The sequence below is a fragment of the Natator depressus genome, chromosome 15 (genome assembly GCF_965152275.1).
Source record: "Natator depressus isolate rNatDep1 chromosome 15, rNatDep2.hap1, whole genome shotgun sequence".
NCBI lineage: Eukaryota > Metazoa > Chordata > Testudines > Cheloniidae > Natator > Natator depressus.
The window spans coordinates 20367083-20379194 of record NC_134248.1 but is presented as its reverse complement, the minus strand read 5'-3'; the positions used below and the strand labels follow the sequence as shown (position 1 = coordinate 20379194).

Genomic DNA, 12112 nt, shown 5'->3' with positions numbered 1-12112 from the left:
TGTCTGCTTTCAGCAAAAAAATTCTGTAGAAAAATGGAGTGATGAAAAATCAAAACATTTTTGGATTTTTGCCCCCAATATGAAAAATTTCAGGCAAATACCAACATTTTTTGGTTTGGACATACCAATGTTGGGCCTCGTGGGAATTATAGTTCTGGTGCTTCATGCCCCCATTCTCCTCTATGGAACATGTTTCCTAGCTGGGCTATATCTCCCATGGCATATCATGGCCAGGGATTCACATGGGGCACTGCAATGCTCAGCAAGAGGGGAGGATCATGGTGCAAAATGGGAGATGCAGTCTGGCCAGGGAGTCCAGCCCAGGAAGGAGAATGGGGACATGAGGCACTGCAGCTGGCATTTCAGAATCTAAATTTTTGATTTTCCGCAGAAAGATTTTAGCTTTTGATTTTTCACTGAGAAGTCAAAATTTTCCAGACAAACCCCACTCCCCATTTCCCGACCAGCTCTACTACATACATACTCACAGCATATTCATTGTGTATAAATAAAGTAAAAGGGCAAATGCATTATGAATGGCAGTTGCTCTAAACAGTGATGCAAATATAGGGCTTAAAACCACTATCCTGCTGGCTTTCACAAGGAGGGGAAGAGAAGAACAGTGAAGTACTGCAAAATCCTATCTGCTCCTGAACAGACAGAGAGAAGGCAAAAAACCCAGTCTCTACGAGTATATTCCCCTGGGTTTATGTAATTTTTGCAAGGTGCTCAGTTACCATGGAGACAGGCATGAGACAGAGGAGATTATTTCTCTACTCGAGGAAAACTCCCATTAAAGGCACTGGCAATTTTGCCAGAGTTCAGACTGCAGGGTTTGGCCCATATTTATTATTTTTGTCTTGAAGAGAACAGAATGCACAATAGATTACGTTTCCGTGAGCGTGTTCAGGTGCAGGGCAGGGTGATAACGCTGCCTGGGAGAGAGATAAGGAGAAGTCCTAAAGCGTGCTGCTGATTACGGCCTTGACCCAAAGCCAGGGGTGAAAGTAACATAAAGGACTTACCAGTACTCCAGAGTCCTGAGCAGGGGGCGTGGCCTCGACCGGAAGAGGTGTGGCCTCAACTGGAAGACACCACTGGCCCTACAGGCCACAACAATCCATCATATTCATTGTCTCAGTAAAATTGCCTGTGTAGACAGAATGTAAATTTTGTAATATAAGTAGCAATAGCTGAACATGTGTTTAGCGTACTAGACATATTAGTGTCCTAATCACAGGATAAATAAAACCATATTACTGACTGCACCGCACCAAATTTGCTAATATAAACTTTCCCTACCTGAAAGCTACAGGGCCTAAGCAAATATGCTTCCATATGAAAGATAAAGTGAGGGAAAGAGCAGTGTGAGCTGATTTATAATGAATGTTCAGTCATGAAGTGAAAACAAAAGGGAAGCTGGCAAGCAGGTAAACAAATGTTAAGACAAGTACAGGGACCCCTTTAGGAAGCCTCTGAAACTAGATGTAAAATGGCACAAGGGGGACTACTGCATTAAAGTCTGAAGCAGTTTAGAATCGTGATGCTAATAGAGTACAAACACTACAGTCTGCAAGTAGACAAATGAGCTGAATTAGGGGCAATCTACACTAGCAAATTTTGCTGCTTTAACTCTACTGGTATCGTTAAAGTGGCAAAACCCAACTAGCACAGATGTAGTTGTACTGGTATCAAAAGTGCTTATACTGGTATAATTTATTCTAGTTCAGAAAGAGGAATAAGTTTTACTGGATTAAGGCATCTTCATAGTGGTTTAGCTGCATCCACACTAGGGCTTATATGAGAATAAATGTATCAGTAAAAACTCCACACCACTAACCAATATTTTTATCCTGGTACTACTTTTCTTGTGTAGACCAGTGCTTAGGTGACTTGCCTTCAAAGTCTTAGGCTACACTGATGGACAGTTCAGGCTACTCATCCAAATTTGATATAAGGGGAGACATCACCGGAACAGGGCTGGATCACGCTCCCAATATCTTCAGTGAAAGGAGGACTAGACCAACGTTAGGCAATCTGGGGATGTATAGATTAGACAAAGCTAGTATAGACAGACAGAAATTAGGTAACTATTCTTAGAGAAGAAAGAGTGTTGTGTGGTTAAAGCACTGGAGAGATTCTTTGGACGCAAGGGCTCAGTTCTTAGCTCTGCCAGAGATTTCTAAGGTGACTTTGAGCAAATCACTCTCTCTCTCTGTGGCTGGGTTGCCCATCTATAAACTGGGGAAAATAATACTTCCTTTCTCTACCTCTTTGTCTGTCTTGTCTATTTAGATGGTAAACTCTTCAGAGTGAGGACTGTCTTTTACCATGTGTCTGTACAGCACTCTAACACAGTGGGACCTGGTCTTGGGAGACCTGCTACAGTAATATATATAAATAATAAAATATATCCTGGCAGATAATTTATAAATGTGTTGGGGCTTGATTCTCCACAAACGTGTGCTGATTTAAAACCAGTATAAACCCATTGTCTTCCATTAAGTTAATCTTGATTTACCCAGTTTGTGAGATCCCTATGCATGAATTTTGATAAATAAAAAGCTATTGTTTAAGAACATCAGAAAGAAAAACAAGTATATACTTGTTTAAAGTGGATATTAGTTTCTAGAGGCTTGAACCACTCTTCTGGGGGACTATCACCACCTGAATGTGTATTTATAATGGTTTGTGAATGAATATTGCTTATCCACTAGAGAACAGGTCTGTAGGGTAAATGAAGGTTTGAGCCGAGCATAAAAATGCCTTCCAGAATTCCAAGGAAAAGACTGCTGCACACATACATAAGACCATTTTAATATCTTTGCCGTTATACATGATAGCTTAATTTTTAAATCAAAAGAAAGAGAAAATCAATATATTATGGAGGGAACTTATTGCCAGGCCAGTTTGATTATTTTACTGATTTGGAAATTAAGAGTTTCCAAACCCAGCAAAATCCTTTTATTTTTCTTTAATGATATTGACAAATGAACAAACGCTTGTGACTTTTAGCCAGATCCTCAGCAGGTGTAAACTGGGATAGCTCCAACACTGGAGAGATGCTGATTCACTCCAGACTAGGATCTGGCCCTTTATTTTTAAATAGTAGGATGAAAGTAGGAATTAGGAATAACAGAGAAGTTTGGTTAGTGAAGAGGAGAATAATAAATAGTAATAAATAAATAATTAAACATTACTTCTTGTTATGCTCTTTGCTACTCCTTCCTTGACTATGAGCCTAATCCAAAGCCCATTGAGATCAAGACAAAGAATCCATTGACTTCAATAGGCTTTTACTCAAGTCCTACGTCACTGCTCTTATTTCATCCTTCATCCTTCATCCAGTGCCTCTAAATCCTTGGCCCCTTTTGTAGTCTCCTGTTCCCATTGTCAGTTTCATGCATTCTCGTATTCCAATTCCCGTGTTTGGAATAGCCTTGCACTGTCAGTGAGCCATTCAGCTTCAAATACCTCTTTAATAGTCTCCACTTATTCAACAAGCTTCCCTATTGATCTCATCACTGATGATGCCACCACATATTTGGCCATGTGCCCTATTGGCTTCTGTATTGTATTAATCTTGGCCAGGGCCTGATTCTGGCGCTGGCACTTTAAGGAGTCAGGGGGACTCCTCACAATAATAGAAGCTCTGTGCCAGCTAGTACGTTTTTGCAGGATCAAGTCCGCTGATTGTAAATTCCTTGTGGCAGGGACTTTGTCCTTTTTCTGGTTTGTAAAGTATCTCGTAAACTTCTTGAGCTGCATACACTAATACAGAGAATGGGAGGAAGGATGGTCCATGATTAAGGCACTGGACTTGAACTCAGGAAATGCAGGTTGCCACTGATTTCCTGTATGAACTGAGCTTGGACAAGTCACTTCATCTCGCTGAGCCTCAGTTTCCATTATCATGCTTGTCTCCCTTTCTCTCACCATTTGCCTCATCTATTTGTGTTCTAAGCTCCTGGGGGCAGAGACAGTCTCTTCCTGTGTGCATGTACTGTGCCCAGCACAATAGAGTCTCGGTATCTCTACAGATATGATATGGGAGGTGTGATTCCCAGTATGGGTAGACACTCTCACATTACCCTCTCTCGAGCTGGCAGGCTAAAAATACCAGTGTGGGTGCTGTGGCACGCGTGGCAGCTTGGGCTAGCTGCTCAAGTCTAAGCCTGCCCAACCTTTGGGTCCAAGATCAGGTGGCTAGTCCAAGCAGCCGCCTGTGCTGCAAAGCCCACACTGCTATTTTTAGCATGATAGTTTGAACAGAGCTAGCAGACATCCATGTCTGTCTGCACCGGGAATCACACCTCCTAGCTCAGCTGCTATTTTCACAGAGAACTAGAAGACTGTCTAGTCTTGAACGGGTTCAGAACTATAAGGGTATCTGCCTGGATTTTATCTCACATGTTGTTTCCAGGCTGTGTTCAAAACAAAACACACTGAAGCTGTGTTCCCTAATGTATAACACACAGCTCAAGCTTACATCTAAGGGGAGGTATTATCTCTTCCAAGAAAGACACTGAGAAAACTTCCAGTGGAGCATGTTCTTTTGATGTATGCATCACCATTTTCTACAGCCACAGAGGTTAATTCTCTTAGGCTTGTACAAGAAAGGGGTAGGGACAAAGGTTGGACCTGTTCTGAATGTTGATCTCATAAATGGATAATCCAGTAATACAGTAAATGGATGTGAATAGGATTGTAGTTATTCTTCAGATGCTTTGGAACTTTTAAAAGTCAATGCATTTCGAAGCAATAGGACTCTGTATTAAGTAAGAGCAACCTTTTCCAAATGAGTTAGAGTTTTATGTTTAATTTCTTCTGAGCCACAAATAAACTCACAGACCAAAATTAAAATATGTAAAAATCCAATCCCATGCCAATATTCAGACCTCTCAGATGATATTTTTAGGAAATGGATTTTTCTCCTCAGGTTATTTCATCTTTTCTTCTATTTTTATTTTCCCATACAACTGCCCCTCCCTCTTCCTGTCCCTCTCCCTTTCCCTTCCCCATCACTTTTATCCACTTTGAAGGCTTTGATGCAGTCCCCCGTCAGTCTCTGGGGCTAGACTGACACTGCTTTCAAGAGGAATGGAGTGGTAAGACATGATGCTAGAAGTCAGAGGTCTGGGCAAGCTACTTCACCTCTTTATACCTTGGTTCCCTCACCTACCCTTTGTCTGTTTAGAGTGGAAGATCATCAGAGCAGAGACTTTGGGTACAATGTGCTGTGCATACAGTGCCTAGCACCATGGGGTTCCAATCCTGGTTGAAGTGCTATTGTTATACAAATAATACTTTCTCTTTCCCCTTCCCCTATCGCATTTGCAGCTTGTCTGTCTCTCCTCCAAAGCACATAAATGCTGACTCGTTACTATTCAACTGTGAGCACCTGGGAGCACTGGGCCCATGACACACAACTGAACCCGCAATAATGGATATTTTCTCCTTCGAGTGAGTAAGGAGAATTTGCTGATGAATAGGTAATTGATCTAAACATCTTACTGTGGTGTCATGCACTGAAGGCAGGCAAGCATTAGCAAGATCTTTCAACAGGAGTTGTGCTCCACAAATCAATTAGGCAAATCCCACCTTGTGCCTTTCTTTTTCAGGATTAAGAATCCAGGCCTTCCAATGCTAAGAGTCTCACATAGTGGAAAATGAGAGAAACTACTGAAATCATAGATAGTCCTTTAGATGATGACAAGGTCCAAGGGAAATCCACTTTACACTGTGATTTACAACCTTAGCAGATGGGTTGAAAGTCAGGTCAGCTTATTTTATTGTGGTTATGTTAAGCTTGTCATTTTCAGGGTCTCTGTCTCTCTCCCACACACACACACACACACAAATATATTCCCTTCTCTGTACTTTCTCTGCTAAGTGCTAAGGTACTAAGTGAAGCAGTGAACATTAAAATGTCATTTTGAGATGAACAAGAAAACTGGCACGCACACAAAATTCACAAAGCATTTTATGTTGCTGTCGATAAATTTAGCAGAGATTCTTTCCGTTGCTATGTGTTTTCTTTCTAGCTAACCTGCTTCAAAAAATATTTAAAATTCCCCCCTTCTCCTTCCAAACTAAAACAGTGTGACTCATCCCCAGCCCCCAATAAAGGATAATACAAATAAGCTATGATGTTTTGGCCAGTTGAATTCACCAATACTCTACCTATTAAGAGCTGGATACCCTAGAGCTAGGCATTTGATCCATATTTAGGCACCTAAATAAGTGGCTTAATTTCCAGGGGTGCTGATTAGCTCCCAAACCCAATAACTTTCTAAGGAGCTGCAGATATTCCAACATCTGAAAACAACACAATGTATAAAGAATTTGGGCCTGCTGTTCTAGGAAGCCTAGGTAAACCAAAGTAGAGGTTTACACTTCTTATCTGAGGGATTTGTGTGAACAGACTACTAAATTACATGCCTTAAATGCAGAATAATAAGCCAATTTTGCATTGCTCAGGGGTCGTCCTTTTGCACAGGGTGAGGGTTGTATCGATAATACTTACACAAATAAATAACAAGAATGCATATTTAGTTTTATAAAGGTGAGGAAGTATTATCCTCATTTCAGATATATGGAAATAAAAGCATTAACTAGCCCTTACTATGCCCTGCTGGTCTCCATTTTGCAGAAGGGAAGAATGGTGCAGCAAGGTGAAGTGACTTGCCCAAGGCTACACAGCAACCTAGCAGTCACATGAAGATAAGAACTCAGACCCCAAATCAGCCAAGTTTTTAAGCACATGCTTTATTGAATCAGTGTCTCCGGAAGGTCTAGTCCTCAACCCTGAGCTCATACTTGCAGACAGCATTGCCTCTTTTCTGAAACCAGAGACTTTACTTTTGATACTTGTTTTTTCCTAAAAATCTAAAAATGTAATCTCTGTGGTATATCTTTCCTTTAAAAAAGCCCCATGCTGTGCAGTGCTGAGAGCCCTCACCTCCTATTGGAAGCAATCGGGTTGAAGTGCTCAGCACTGCATAGGACTGAGCCCTAAGTGCTTAACAAACACCTTGCCTGCCCCTCGGAGATGCCGAGAGAGGACAGCTCCCATCCTGCTGAATGATAGTATCTAGTGTCTATTGACTTTGAAGGGAGCTGTAGGGGCTCAGCTCCATTTAGGGCCAGAATGGCTGTCTTTATGATTGTCTTGCTACATAGCCATGCACTTAAAATTTTTGTCATTCTATGTCGGCACTTTCCAGCTAGGACTGAAGTGAATCGGGAAGAGCAGAAGGGGCTGTGAAAATGAAAAATAATAAGGAAAGTTCATACTTTGTCAAGCCTCTAGTACCCTTGTCAACACCCCTTACACTCACACCCACGCTTGGCTTCACTTTAGCTTTTGTGCAAGTTTTGGAGAGGCTGTTCTGTAATCAAATCAGTGTGCCTATCCCAGTCCCATAGGTAACACTCTGTTATTCAGTATGATTCCTAAACATTTCTAGAAAAGGCTGCAATCAAGAGTATGGCTCTGTTGTACTAGGCACACTACAAACACTGATGAAGAGACAGTAAGCATTTCAGCACAGGAACTGTCATCTGCTATGTGCCTCATCCTACTCCGACTAAAATAAATGACAAAATCCCACTGATTTCAATCAAGTAGAATTAGGCCCTATATGGCAGTTTAAGCAGTAGGTTGCTGCTCTGATTGAAGTCAATGGAATAGGGTATTGGACTGGGAATCAGGAGAGCAGGGTTATATTCCCAACTCTACCGCTGACCTGGTGTGAGCTCTGGCAAATTGCTTCCCCTCTTGGTGCCTTCATTTCCCCTCCCACCCTTTCTCCCTCTTGTCTAGATTGTAAAGCTCGCAGTGTGTTTGTAGAGTACCCAGCACAGTGGGCCCCCTGTCTCAGCTAGGCCCTGTAGGCACACAGCTGGAGTACAAAATAAACAAGGAAGAAAAGGATCACGTGAAACATCCTTTGCTATTCTCTTTAGCATTTCACTGTGTCCAACAGAGAATCTGGTTCCCCATTTTTTGCAGGACTTGAGGGTTGGGACGGGGGAGATGTGTGTGTGTGGGGGGGGGGTCGGGTCACTTCACGGAATTAGCTAGCTCTTTTGCCTGTTATCTACAGGGGAAAACAAAACATCTTCATGGTGGGAATGTGGTGATTGCTACAATCTGGTCTCTTTGAAATACCGTAAGAGAAGATGCTTCTGTGGGGTTTCCCTTTGAAACGCTGCCAGAGAGCTCTATCTTGTGACAGTTTGTGTGAGATGAAAGATAGCAGAATCAAGCATAGTTGCAGGGTCTAAATTTTTTTTCCTGTTACTTCTGTATTTTAAACACACAAATTCATCAAAGCGAAGGTCATTTGACTTTCAAATAAAATAAAGTTTCCTTAGAGAGCTCATGGATGGAATCTCTCTTTGCAGGAGGCCTGCTGTGGATGATGGTTTCACAAGGGTTTAGAAGGCTCTGACAAAGACCAGTCTCCTTTCAGTTTTTAAGCTGAACATGAACTATAAAGCCCTTGTTTACTGTTGCAAAGGAAAGATCTTTTTCTGTCCTTGTTTTATAGTCTCATTTCATCCAGGGCTCTGCAAAGCCCAGTGGTTTCTCTTCACTGAAACATTTGCTTGGCCTGATTTTCAGTGGATTCAGACCCTCAGTTTAACATTGTCCTTTGGATTCAGACTGATGTTTCATGCTGAAACCATGAATGTCACCTGATTATGATGTAGAACCATAATCAGCCCAGCACAAAAGTGGGCTCAGGGTCATTCAAAATTCACTCAAAAAGGTGTCTGAACATAGCAAACCTTTAGACAAACATCACACACATTTCAAACTTCCAGTGAAGAAGGAAGCAAGTTGAATTTTGGATGGATTCACATTTCTTTCTGAACATCTTCCACAGTTCTGATTTCGGTATACTTGCTCTGAATTCTACAGTTTGTTCCCCATAGGCATGTCACTTTTCAACCTTTGTGAGATTTCCTGTCCTATTGCTGCTAAATTATATATGCCAAAAATAAGGAATAAAAGAATGGAAACACTGATAAGATCCTGAAGTGCAGAAGCACCTGAGAACAATACCTTCGGTATAGAGCCCCAGCATCACACACAATTTGCAATCAATACTATTATACACAGGTAATCAGACATAATTAATTGAATTCTATTAAATGTTCCCTGTCCTAAAGGAAATACAGGGAGGTTTCAACTGAAAGGATTTTATTAAGGCAGCGTTCATTCAGTGCTCTAAATAGTCAGTCAATTCTCATTTCCAGTGTAATTCTGAGGCAGCAAAGGTGGTGAAAGCCACCTGGGATGACTTAACCATAGGAAGTGTCAGCCCTGAAGGTGGTGCTACTCCAGGAATGGGAAGACAGCACTAAACAGGTGTTGTCATAACCTATTTGCTCTAACCAGAAACAATGCTCCTAGTTTGAACAGTTATGTTAACATTGCCCTAGTGATGTTCAGCATGGTGTTACCATATTTCTAGTGCATGCACATATGAAATTATATGGCCTACTCATGGCTTAGGGACAGACATTGATCTCATTAAGACTGGTGTAAGTATGGAATAAATCTGTTGATTAAAATGAAGTTGCTCTAGATTTAGACTTATGGTAGTAAAATAAGAATCTGATCCTTAAGTTTTTATTTTGCAATGTGCAGAGGACGGAAATTCTCTTTTGTGGAGGACTGGAAGATTTCCAAACTTCGCTTTATTCTTATTTGGATCAAAGCCTGAAATTTCTGAAATTCTGTTTGAAAGAAAATTCTGGGAAAAAATGGTTTTAGAGAGGATCTTGAGAAGGATTATATAATTATTACAAATAGAGGACATGAGAGTGACTAAGGAAACATGATGGGCCAGATCCAGCTTGTGTTGGCCAGGACACAGGGCGCCCCAAGGGATCACTGTAAGGTGTTCACAACACCACTTCGCTAGGCATGATTTCAGCCAGTCAGGAAGGCCTCCAAAGAGGGTGGGACTGGTCAGTAGGAGCAATTTATCTGGCAAAAGTACGGAATTATGAACAGCTGAGTCAGACATGCTGAAACAAGTAGCCTTCACTGACAGGGCTCTTGTGTAAAGCTGCCATCTCACAGTGGAACTCTTTAGAAAGAGGCAGTAGCACCAGCTCACAAGGGGGTGAATGCTCCTTGCAGTGTAGCTGCCCCCTGCTGGTGCAAGAGAGGTGCATAGTTTGCATCCCATGGACCAAAGGATAAAAAAAATCAAGTGTTGATTGTATAGCTTTGATAATGAAGGAATAGTATAACTGTCTATATTTGCTTAAGAGGTACCAGTATAAAGGAGGGGGATGGGATAGTTTGATCTGCTGTTGAGACTATCAATATGAGAAGAAATGGCTGAGAACTAAAAGAAAGGAAAGCTTTTAAGTAAGAAATCAGAAAAAGTTTCTTAAAAGTTTCTTCAAACAACAGGATGTTAGAGTGGCAGCTGTAGCCATAACCCCCCAAAAGATTAAGAATGGAATAGATAAAACACAGCCACATGGAGAAAATTGAAGCTCCATAAAAGAACTTTGGACTGAATAACCCAGGTGGTCTCTTCCAGCCTGATGCTCTGTGGAAGACTAAGCATCATGTTCATTGTCCTAGGCCTGGTTTATGCTCCAAATATTTTAGCTGGTGCCTGTTTATATACCAGAGCCTGGACTAATCACTGCCCATTTTATGTTATAAAGTTCCCAATTCTGATTCCAATACAACCCACAATTATACTACTAAAGATGGTTAGAAATTTTCCAGCACAATGTTTTCCTGCAAGAAAATGCTTATTTGTCTAAAGCAAAATGTTTCACAAAAATGTCAGCTTGGATGAAATTTCATTCTGGGTAGGGGGGAAAGGACCAGAGCATTCTGATAAGGCTGAAATGGAGTCTTCTGACATTTTCCAAATGGAATGTTTCAAATTTTCTGTTTCCAAATAACATTTTTGTTTCAATTTATAATATATAATGAATGAAACATTGCAATGAAATATTTCAGGCTACTTCGCACAATTATTTCTCTGGTATTTAATTTTGTTGGAAATTTTGAATTTTTTTTTGTTTTGGATCCATTTCAGAATGGGAAAAATTTTGAAATTATGCAATTTCACATGAAATGGAAATCTTGTTCCTGCCCAGCTCTATATACAGTGAAATCATAAACAAGTTCGGAAAATAACTAGAGAGGATGAACAAAAATAACTATGAATGATGGTCTAGACCCTCAGCTGTTGGAAACTGGTGTAGCTCTATTAAAGTCAGTGGAAATCCTCACCTGCTGTAAATTAGCATAGGCAATGGAACTATGCTACTTTAAGGCAGCTAAGGATCTGGCCCAATCTTGCTAACAATTGGATAATGAAACATGTCTTACACCCAAGCTGATGCAGTATGCAAGACAGAGAACCCCTCCTCTCTCCCCAAAAAAATAGAAAAGGGGAAGGAGAGAAAGTGGCCAGATTTGCCCCCAAAATGATAGATGGTAGGATTACATGGAAGTATCTCAAGGAAGTATCTTTGCTTAAAGATCGTTGTGTATGAAAACTGAGAGTCTCATGAATCTGTATGAATTGATTCCAGCTCCTATAGGATGGCAACTTTGTAATATACTTACTGCTGCCAAAAATGAGGAGGGTCATTAATGCTCTCAGGAAAGTACCTCTGCATGGAATGACTACTCTAATACCCAGCTGCAATGCATTAAGATTTGAAGACCTAGTGAGGAAGAGAAGCAGCTTATTTCCTTGGATGATCAAAGCATCCAGTGAATTTGTTTCTGCAGTCCCTACTCAGACAGAAATCCCATTGACCTGGAGTAAGTTTCCCCCAAACTAAGGTCTAAGGGCTAATCCTAAAGGTCGATGAGCTCTCTGCCCCAATCCAGTATTTAAGTGTGTGTTTAAATGTGAGATTACTCACATTTGGAGCTCGGTGGGAGATAGTCCTGTGAAAATTTTTGAGAGCTCAAAATATTTCCTGTTTCACATCAGGATAAAACCAAGGTTTACCATTTTTTTTTTTTAACAGAAAAATAGATTCCCCATCTCAGAGTCATTAATAGATTCATGGTTGGGAACCCACGTAGGTCTCCCACATTGTAAGTGAG

The 12112-nt window shown here is 40.9% G+C and overlaps 1 long non-coding RNA gene across 1 annotated transcript in view; it reads right to left on the bottom strand.

Moving 5' to 3' along the window:
• Nucleotides 1-12112, bottom strand: part of LOC141999408 (uncharacterized) — a 342290-nt gene that overhangs the window by 153235 nt on the left and 176943 nt on the right. Inside the window, exon 2 of the long non-coding RNA XR_012642004.1 lies at nt 1026-1150. This is a non-coding gene — a long non-coding RNA (uncharacterized LOC141999408). The remainder of the gene's footprint in view (nt 1-1025; nt 1151-12112) is intronic.